The following is an 11,138-nucleotide window of genomic DNA, read 5'->3' on the forward strand; positions in this document are numbered from 1 at the left end:
TAAATATGAACCATAATATTGGACATACCAAAATCTTTCAAGGCATACTGAATGAAGACAAAAAAGGTTGTTGAATAGCAAAATCAGATAATCCCTTAACCCAATTTTTTTTTAATGGCAAATCTGCCCTTTACGTATTAGTGTTAATAATCTTGATTAGTGATTAAATATTTTGTTTAGATATTAAGATAATTTTCAGAATTATAAGAGTTGTTTAGATGAAAAATATGAGGAAAAAAAAATCAAAGTTTTGGTTTGGTTAAGAAGGAGAGAAAGAGAAGGAGAAAGTGAGAAAATTATAATTCTTGATTCAATGGAGGATGAGGAGGGTCATATATCATCTAAAAAACCTAGGAAAATACACATCAACTACACCAATGATTCCCAAATGGCTGATTTCTTAGATTATGAATCATGGTTCGGCGAAACAGGTTGAGGTTCGGATCACATCCATGAGCCGAATCTACCAATTGATGAACGGTTCGGCTTACTGAATCTGTTTACTGAATGCGCCGAACCTATAATTTCCAATTCCCACCCTTTTGCTAGACACTAGTTCGGCTTATATGAAAGTTTCATAGTAAGCCGAACAACATCCTGAATAGCCCGGAATAGAATCATTACTAATTCGGCTTACATATCCAAATTAGTATGTGCCGAACATAATTTTTTAATTTCTGGGTTGAAATATTGTTACTGGTTCGGCACATATGGAGAATATCGTATCAGCCGAAACCTCTTATGTTCAAGGTTCGGCACATAATATGATTATCGTCTGAGCCGAACATGAATTTGTTAATTTTTGGGTTAAAATATTGTTCGCGGTTCGGCACATATTGAGGATATCGTATAAGCCGAAACCTGTAAATGTTCATAGTTCGGCACATAATGTGATTATCGAATGCGCCGAACCTGAAGGACAAATGATTCGGCGTGTAACTAACATTAGAGGATAAGCCGAACTCTGTAAATTCGGCACATAACTGTTAAGCTATTCATTAAAACATGAAATTGACGGTGTCCATAACCCAATCCCAGCACCATTAAAAACAAAGTTCAACACCTTAAAGCAAAGGTGTTTGCAACACCATAAAAGTGTACTTAAAACTTAAGAAAAAGTGTACCATAAAAGTGTACATAAAAGGGCATTTAACCACGACCCCTCTTCTTAGTTCACGACCACCTCTTCTTCCACCTTGGTATTCATCTTCCGACGCATCATTACCGGGTTGGACGGTAGCACCAACTTGGCTTGTACCTTCACCAACTTGTCGAGACCTCTTAGTGGTAGGCCTTTGTTCGGGTTCCTCGGGTCCTTGTCCTTTGTTGATGATTGCATCCCACTTGTCGATGAGGTATTTTTGTTCTTCCACGGTCATTGTTGTTTTGCAACCAAGTTTGGCCTTCATTTTCTTCAACATCTCCCTACCCGCGGCAACCTATTTTTCATTTGAGAACAACTTATAACCATGAGGTTGAAGAAATTTTTACCATAACTAATATATGAAAACAGTATAAAGTGAAGTCATTCTTACCATAACCTTGAAAGCCTTGAATACATCTTCGGAAGTAGACTTGTTGGTGATCTTGATTGGCCTCGCCTTCCCCTTATCAGATATCTTTTGCCTTTTCTTATTGATAATGAAGGATGAGAAATTTGGTTATACCAATCCATATAGCCCAGATCCTCTTCACATGGATCATCAAGTAAAGGTGTTAACTTGGACTTCTTGATTATCAAAAACTTCTTGATTATCATAAACTTCTTCATCTTCAGCTATTCCTTCTTCTTGTCTTTCAATTCTTACTTGTCTTTCAATTTTTACTTCTTCTAAAGTTCCTCCTCTACCTCCCGCTCCCAATTTTTTCTTACCTCCTCCTCTAGGATCGGGAGTTTTAGAAGTAGAAGGTGTTATCTCCATCTTCTTCCTCTTTGTAGCTGCATTGGTCCTGACACAAGTATGAAAGTTATAAGACTAATTCGAACAACAAAGAGATTTGGAAAGCCAAAAACTTGTAAGAAAATAAGAAGGCTCGGCTTACCCGAAATAACACATATGAGCCGAATCATGTCTTGAAATTTTTATTAGCTTACACAGAGAGTGGATCGGCTCATACCACAAAACAATTATAAGCCGATCCCATATATTCGGCTCACAACCGATACCGCCGAATAAGCCGAATTTATGATTATGAACTCAAACATGTATTCGGCGCAACATGATATAATATAAATAAGCCGATCCTACACACTTGTAAAATTTATGAAATTTTAACAATAATATTCGGCGCAACACTAATACTATCGAATAAGCCAAATCTAGACTTATGAATCGAAACCTTTATTTGGCGCAAAACTAATACAACCATACAAGCCGATCCTAAGCACATGCAAAAATTCTGAAATTCAAACAACAATTATTCGGCACAAAATTAATACTACCATACAAGCCGATCCTACGCACATGCAAAATTATTAGTCGATCCTATATATTCGGCTCACAAACGATACCGTCGAATAAGCCGAATCTATGATTATGAACTCAAACATGTATTCGGCGCAACATGATATCATATAAATAAGCCGATCCTACACACTAGTAAAATTTATGAAATTTTAACAATGATATTCGGCGCAACCCTAATATTATCGAATAAGCCGAATCTAGACTTATGAATTCAAACATTTATTCGGCACAAAACTAGTACTACCATATGAGCCGATCCTATACACATGCAAAAATTCTGAAATTCAAACAACAATTATTCGGCACAAAACTAATACTACCATACAAGCCGATCCTACGCACATGCAAAATTATTAGCCGATCCTATATATTCGGCTCACAACCGATACCGTCGAATAAGCCGAATCTAGACTTATGAATTCAAACATTTATTCGGCACAAAACTAGTACTACCATATGAGCCGATCCTATACACACGCAAAAATTCTGAAATTCAAACAACAATTATTCGGCACAAAACTAATACTACCATACAAGCCGATCCTACGCACATGCAAAATTATTAGCCGATCCTATATATTCGGCTCACAACCGATACCGTCGAATAAACCGAATCTATGATTATGAACTCAAACATGTGTTCGGCGCAACATGATATCATATAAATAAGCCGATCCTACACACTAGTAAAATTTATGAAATTTTAACAATGATATTCGGCGCAACCCTAATACTATCGAATAAGCCGAATCTAGACTTATGAATTCAAACATTTATTCGGCACAAAACTAGTACTACCATATGAGCCGATCCTATACACATGCAAAAATTCAGAAAATTCAAACAACAATTATTCGGCACAAAACTAATACTACCATACAAGCCGATCCTACGCACATGCAAAATTTCTGAAATTCACAAAACATATTCGGCACAAAACTAACACCATCGAATAAGCCGATCCTAAGTATAAGTCTCTGTGTCACCAAGTTCGGCTCAAAACGGATTTCAGATATACGCCGAGCCGTTCAAATGCACTTTCAGGGTTCAGTTTCAAGAACAGCTCGACGCACATCTAAGATTTGTTTTGCGCCGAACCATACCATGTAACCGCCGCAGAAACATGATTTTGACGAATTAAATCAATCAAACCAATCAAAAACATCAAATACGAGATGGGTTTGTAAGACTAACCTTCTTATTCTCATTTGTGGAGTTGGTTCTTCTTCAATCTCTTCTTCCGGTTGATTTTGTGGTTGATTTTGAGTTTCTTCTTCACTCTCTAAATCTTCTTCTTCTTCAATGGGTTGTTCAATCGCTCGATTAGAACGAGATACTGGCTTACGGCGAACCATTATATAGATGAGTTTAATCGTCGACTAAATTTTCACGAATCGACGATTAAATTTCCGCGATGATACGATGAAAAAAAAAGGAAGAAGAAGGGTTCGGCTGTTGTGGAGGAGGAAGAAGAAGGGGTTAGGGATATGAAACTGATTTTGGTTTATTGATTATAGGTTTTTGTATTAGGGATAGGGATAGATTAGTAGTAATTTAGAGAATTTAAGGGCATATAGGTAATTGAACCACCCCATAGGGTACCCCTTATAAGGTCACCCAAGTTAGGACTAGTCCTTTGTATGCCTTGAAAGTTTTAGGCATGCCCAAAATTAGTGTTCTTAAATATGGCCCTGGTTTCCTTTCCTTTTTGGAAAATTTGCTATTTGGTCCTAAGCCCATGTAGTTATTTATAGTAGGGTCCTACTAGAATTTTCTTTTATCCGAAGGTCCAAAATTAATTAAAACATGGAAATGGCCATAATACCCTCGACTACCAAACATGTGTGTCTACATGCTCATTATATTGAGTACATATCTGCTACACTGTTTACAAATTCGAGTACATATCTGCTACACTGCTTACATAATTTGAGTACATATCTACTACACTGCTTACATAATTTGGGTACATATCTGCTACACTGCTTGCAGGTTAAATTTCATTATTTGCGTAAGTTTATCACTTATTTTAGTTGTTTTTTACAATATAATTCAGCAATACATATATGATGTACTTAAAAGAAACGGGTTAAAATGAAATTTTTCACTACATATATGTAAAAATTCATATACTACAAAAAACAGGATCTCTCTAGTGTTCCACTCCCATTGGACCGCGTCCTCCCAAAGCGCCAACACTCTTCTTAACAGTAGACATATTGAACCTGTAAATGTGACCAAAATGTAACAATTAAAACACAACAACAATCCATATATGAATAATAGATAAAAATGAACAATACAAGTAATATGTCAAACATCAAAATTAATATTACCTAACGATGGTTCAATTTTATTTCGGTATTCCATATATGCATTGCCAAAATCATAAGAATTAACTGACTAAAATCTATGTATAAAACAGATTCAAAAAGCAGTTTTCAGTATTTAATATATGTACTGTTAATTCACTATATAAAACAACTCCATGGCAAAAAAAATAACAGAATCGAGATAGTCTTATTTTAGTATCGCATATATGTACTTGTGGATGAAACAACAACAAGTGATAAAACTAAGAATAAAACATAACCAAAAGCAGTTCGTATAAGTATGCCACATATGTACTGCTGATTCATGAACTAAAAAACAACTACATGCAATGAATCTATCAAAAAAACAGAATCGAGAAAATCTTATTTGAGTATCGAAGATATGTACTTATGGATCAAACAACAAGTGATAAAACTAAGAATAAAATAGAATCAAAAGTAGTTTGTATTAGTATGCAACATATGTACTGATGGATAATACCCCTGAAACAACAAATAAGTATGATTTTGAGAAAATAAAGAACGGAAATAAGTTAAAACCATCGTAATCTAACCAAAAAATCGAATAATTACGATCAAGATTCATAAAAACAATACATCATATACGTACTGATGTTTAATACACAAGCAAAAGCTGAAACCAAACATATAGAAGCATTGTAAACACAGAAAAATCGGTACGTCATATACGTACTGATGGTTAATACACAAAACCAAACTGAAACCAAACCAAAAGCCACCAAAATGAAACTAAAATACCAGATCTACAAACGAAACAAACGTAAAACATGATTTTATAACTAGATCTGGACTATTTTCATCAAAAACCACCAGTACATAATATACGTATTGATGATTAATACACAAAAACAAACTAAAAACAAACCAAAGACCAACAAAATGGAATTAAAACATCAGATCTACTAATGAAATGAACATAAAACATGACTTTCTATCTAGATCTGAAGGATTTTTACCAAAATTGAAGTAAAAAATTAACGAATCAAGCATGAAGATCGTAAATACAAAAAAAAAAAAAAAAACGAATTAAATTCCTCTTTTCGGAACCCTAAAATCTGAATTTTGAATTTTTCTCCATGAAATCAAGAGATTTGGATCTCAGATTAAGATAAAATCAAGAAGAAACTTAAAATAATTAAAGATCAATATAGGTAAATCAACTTACAAGATACCTCAGGAGATCTTCATAGCCGGAGCTCTTCACCAAAGCACATATGAGAAAATGAAGAAGAAAAAGAATAGATCGAGAAAATGAAGAAAAAATGGATTTGGTTACTGCTTTTATATACTTAAGGGTGTTTTCGATATTTAAAAATACGTCCTCATATGTTCCACACGTGTACATGACCAGGGGATAAAGTTTTAGGTCCAATTTTGTTGTTTTCTTTTTATTATGGACCTCCAATTACTGGGTTTTAGTGGGTGGACCTGCCACTAACTAAGACCACTGTAATAGTACCTATTGGTAATTCCTACTTCCTTTTTTAGACACAATTAACAAAATTAATAGTCCCACATCCGTAATTGCAGCTCTGTAAATATAGTTTATAAGGAAAAAAATTTGGGACATAAGATCAGCCAATTGGTAAGGCTTGGAAAGCTTGGTTACTCTTGGAAACACTTAACCCTAAGTCTGGGCCATCTTCTGATAATACGCATCTCGTCCCATCCTCTGATAATATGCATCTCGTCCCTGGGGCACTCATATACGGGACTAACCCTCACCGGCCTCCACACTTTGAATGCCACCTCAAGATGGCTCAGGGTGCCTAACTATCCAGTAATCCGGGCAACACCAATCTTACCAATTGGTTTTTGTTTTTCCTCACATGATCAGGGTGCCTAACTATCCAGTAATCCGAGCAGGGTTTCCTGAATCACAACATAGACGAAGAATTTCATTAAGCCAGATTTTTGCAGTTTACCTAATTATAAGTCATTACTCGATACCATGTACTCTAAATTTCAAGGATATGTTTACCAATTCAAACGCCACCAGGAACCATGGTAGTCACATCCCCCAGGAACAGTGGTCTTGTTAGCAGCTGAATATCCATTACTTTCTCAACTCTTGAGCCATCAATACCCCCGCAGAATATAAGACATAAAGAAGAAACTCATGAGCATCTACTTCCATCAAGCTGTTGGACATGCTACATAATATTGACAAGACATAACCATAGAGTACAAACTTTCATTCTATTGTATTCCACGGAACAGGGTACTAGACAGCAATGTTCATTCAGAATTTCGAGGAATTAAAGTGGAACGTTATTCCTACTAACCTTGTTTTTCAGATTGACCAAGACTAGTAGATGGTTCTCAGTACCACCGGAAACAAGGTCATATCCCAATGCGTTCAAGGTCTTCAAGAATTAACATGTCATAACATAAGAAAATAAACGTTAAGAGAGAGCATGGTGCGTATTAGTTTTTAATTTTAAAGGAATATAACCATGTAAAAGCCTTACTTCCACAAACTGTGAGCAATTTTTGAGAACATGTTCTTGATAAGCCTTGTACTCCAGGGTAATTGCCTGCATCATATAATTTAATCTACATGACTTATGCTTACACAGCTCCAAGAAAACACTTAAATATCAACGAAATCAACAAATCTAGTCCAGTGAATCTCAAAAGTACAAATATTTACAACATCAATGAATGTTGACATTATAAACCAAAATGTTGACCGGGTAAGTCAACCAAGGTAGAAACTGTAAAGTAACACATAAAATACACGGAATGAATGTCTTTTTTCTACAGGACAATGCTTTAAGGAGATGCTAATGTGTGTTTGTGTTCATCTACCTTTTGAAGAAATAGTGACATTCAATATGGAAAACATAGACGGCTTAAATTCATGTTCATCCACTAGAACGAGGAAGGACAAAAAATAGAAAACAAAGGACAGGCTGCCATGATAAATATAAATATCCAATTATCTAAAGAAGAGTCAGATCAGTATGCAAACCTGTTTCAGTGCAACTGCTAATTAATCCAGTAATTGTGTGATTCTGCGGACCTCCTTGAAGACCAGGAAAGACGGCCCGATTAATTTTGTCTTCATAGTCATACATGACCTTCAAGACAGAATGAAATATTAGATGGCAAGGTTCAATGAAATGATATCACTGAGGACTAGAGAGTATTAGCAACTGGCAATGAAATCTTCTTATCAAGAAAACTCCAAACTGGGAAGAAGAAAAAAAGGTTAACTGAGTTTGGCTGTACTTAATGTAGTTTACCTGGTGAATGCGTGCACAATCATAGAAGCGTGAATAAGCACTTGCACCAGCAACTATCAGATTTGGCCTGAAAAGTGTAGCGTATTCTCCAACTGGTAATGGAAATTAATTATTAAGTTCAGGTTATTTTCTGCGGAAATAGGTACTCCTATGCTTGTGAACTTGTGTTACAGTCAATAATTAAATTCGAACAAGCTGAGCAACAGCAAACAGCTTTCAAAACTTAGTACCTTATCATAATCAATGTAACCAGGCTGCATTTGTGACTTTATGTTGGTGATAAATTATGTCTTTGACCCTTGATGCAATGACAAAGACAAACTTTTAGTTTGTGGAAAGCCAATCATCTAAAAAATTTATGCAGGTTGAAGATGACAGTATCACCAAGAAGGCAATTGGCAAAGTTCAGGAGATGATGTATGGATTATACTCTATTTTGAAGGTGAAACACATTTAAGCATCTTCGGCGGACACGTCAATAAGACCTTTCCACGATTGTTCTTACACGACCAGTTATAATAACAATATGACAAGATTGTAACCAAACTACAATGCTCCAGAGCATCCAGGTCTAATGAAAAACTAAAATAACTATCATGTAACCAAGAGGTGCTTTCATCATGGTAATAACAATTTTCTTTGCATTTCAGTTTCTGGAATAAATGATGATAAATAGAATGAAACAAGGTTAATTTTTCATTTATATCATGTAAACAAGGTTATTTGGGTCTACCTCATTCTTCATGGTTGGTGATTCTTTTGCTGCTCCCCAAGCACTATTTATCAACAAGATCAATGAGGAATCAAGCTCTCTTTTTCTTTTCCTAAACTTTTGATCTTCTCACATGCCGCATCTAGCGATGGAGAATTGAGTATATCGTCAAATATAGCTTGAAGCAGCACAGATTGCAAAGAGGCATCTAGCTCCTGGCCTGGATATTGCTGTACATACAAGATAAATTTGCCATAAGCTCGCATAGAGTTGGCAAAATTACAGCCTAGCATAATTTGAATTTCACAAAAGAAAAATAAGTAATGCAAACCAGATTCCTAATTCCTTAGTTAAAAAGGTGCTCCAAGAGTTCACTAGGGATTAAAATACCTTCTTGCTTACTAAATTTTCTGAAACGTTCAGTAAGCCTGTAAACATGACTTGCTAGTTCTGCTTGCCTCTGAACACGTTAGTCAAATTCCCCTTGCAGCTGTGCTAACCGAAGTTTAACATAAAATAGTTCACAACAACATTACGTCATACTGGGTTTCATAAGATATTGATGCTACAAGCTCTAACATGTTGGTACCAAGTACAAGCTTGTTAATTATTTTCAAAAGCTCAACTAGAGCATGAATGCATCATGTTCATTATTTCCCAACTGAAACAGCTTACCAAGAGTTCTTTTCGGTACAATCTCTCTTGCTCACTTCATCTTACTATCACTTATTTCTGATTAAGAACCAATTAATCAATGTTTAGCAGAACAATCAACGAGAACATATAGGTTTCTTAAGGTGCCATGTGCACATGCTCCAAGACTTTTGTACCAATTACAAGATTGTTAAGTACCTCCACAAGCTCAACTAGAGTATGAATGCGTATATGTCCATAAAACCATTCAAACAGTAAAATTTAAGTGAGCAATGTTAATTGTTTGGTTAACGTCCCGTTCCCGTTCATCCAAGCTATCATAAGTCTCCGACAGTAGAGTAAGATATGGAAAAACTCCTCTTACGCCGCTTAGCCACAACTGCATTGATATCTGCTGGGCTTTGCTCTATCTCTTTGAGTAGCTTACTATGTCTTTCTATCTCATCATCAATCTACAATTCGAAACCACAATACATTCAATTCCTCAAGAAACCAAACAAAATCACACAAACCAATGCAAACATACATTGCTTGTAGAATTTCTCACTGTACTTTCTCCATAGACTCCATTCCTCTCTAAACAACAACAACTTCCTCCATGCTTCAAAAAAAAAACAAAGAACTTCCTCCAATCTTTAGTTTGTGGTTCCTCTTTGAAGAAAACATCAATATTCTTATCACAGAATTGAGTAATTGTATACCCTTCAGCTACTTCTACCTCACTTTGTTCAATTTCAACAGTATTCACATGAGTAGGACCTGAAGAATACACAATCAAACGAGTATGACGCAGTGAGTTCAACCGTCCGAGTTTGGTAAAACCTCGACTGAAACTAAAAATTAAAGGAGTGGGGTTACTCAAATTTTTTTTTGAGATGTTGATTTTGGTGGGCAATTTGGTGCAAATTTCAGAGATTTCTCAATGGAAGGAGAAGTGATTAGAGTAGAGAATAGATGGTTCGGTGGATATTGAGAAATCTAAGACTGTGGAATGATAACTCATGGCTCTTAAGGGGAGCTTTGAACAGAGAGGGTTTTAGACAGTGAGATAATGAAGAAAAGAATGATTTATTTGTGATATTGTGTAACGAACTCATATTAGATTCGATAGTTTAAATTTTAAGCCGTTCGATTGTCTTAAGAATGTTATCATAAAAGGGTGATGTTCACCCAGTGGACCCAAAATATATGGGCTTGGGCTCAAGGGAAAATGTAAACCTATAGTTTAGCAGTGAACAATTTTTTCGGGGAGCAGCCAATTTTTGATAGGACCCTTAAATGACCATTAGACCATCTATCCTTTGATTAGAAGACGTGTCCTAACTTTTTATAAATGACTAAGTTATCCCTGATTTAAACTAATCTAATCTATTCCAGAACTCAACTAGCCTCATCTACCTTTATATATAAACCTATTAATAAAAGTCTAAGAAAAACTCTGTCTTGTGTGATAAGGTAAACACTCAACAGAAACAACAGGTGTCAGAGAAACTGAAGTAGAAGCATCAGAAAAATCATCTGAAACAACAAAGGATAAGACAATAGAACTAATTCCAGGTGCAGTAGAAGTTGTGGGTGCAGTAGTTCCCAGCAACTGATGAAGTAAGAAGTAAATGCTGGAGCACAAAGACCTTTGGTAAACAAATCAGCCAACTGATTTTTGAAGCAATATGCCGAACCCTTAGAAAGCCACTTGTGATCA

At 35.5% G+C, this 11,138-nt stretch overlaps 1 long non-coding RNA gene across 4 annotated transcripts; it reads right to left on the reverse strand.

Moving 5' to 3' along the window:
- Window positions 1-4,484: 4,484 nt before the first annotated feature.
- LOC113320982 lies at window positions 4,485-10,460 on the reverse strand. 4 transcript variants are annotated; one of them, XR_003346389.1, is made up of 10 exons: window positions 9,963-10,460; window positions 9,173-9,888; window positions 8,804-9,012; window positions 8,301-8,368; window positions 8,071-8,162; window positions 7,797-7,905; window positions 7,294-7,359; window positions 6,804-7,188; window positions 5,988-6,694; window positions 4,485-4,693 (listed from the first exon to the last, which is right to left on the reverse strand). It is a non-coding gene; the product is annotated as an uncharacterized LOC113320982 (long non-coding RNA). The 4 variants fall into 4 exon arrangements; XR_003346390.1 differs by having other exon boundaries at window positions 4,488-4,693; window positions 6,804-6,892; window positions 7,108-7,188; window positions 9,173-10,460; XR_003346388.1 differs by having other exon boundaries at window positions 4,488-4,693; window positions 9,173-10,460.
- Window positions 10,461-11,138: the final 678 nt, after the last annotated feature.

Source organism: Papaver somniferum, chromosome 11 (genome assembly GCF_003573695.1).
Source record: "Papaver somniferum cultivar HN1 chromosome 11, ASM357369v1, whole genome shotgun sequence".
NCBI classification, from domain to species: Eukaryota; Viridiplantae; Streptophyta; class Magnoliopsida; order Ranunculales; family Papaveraceae; genus Papaver; species Papaver somniferum.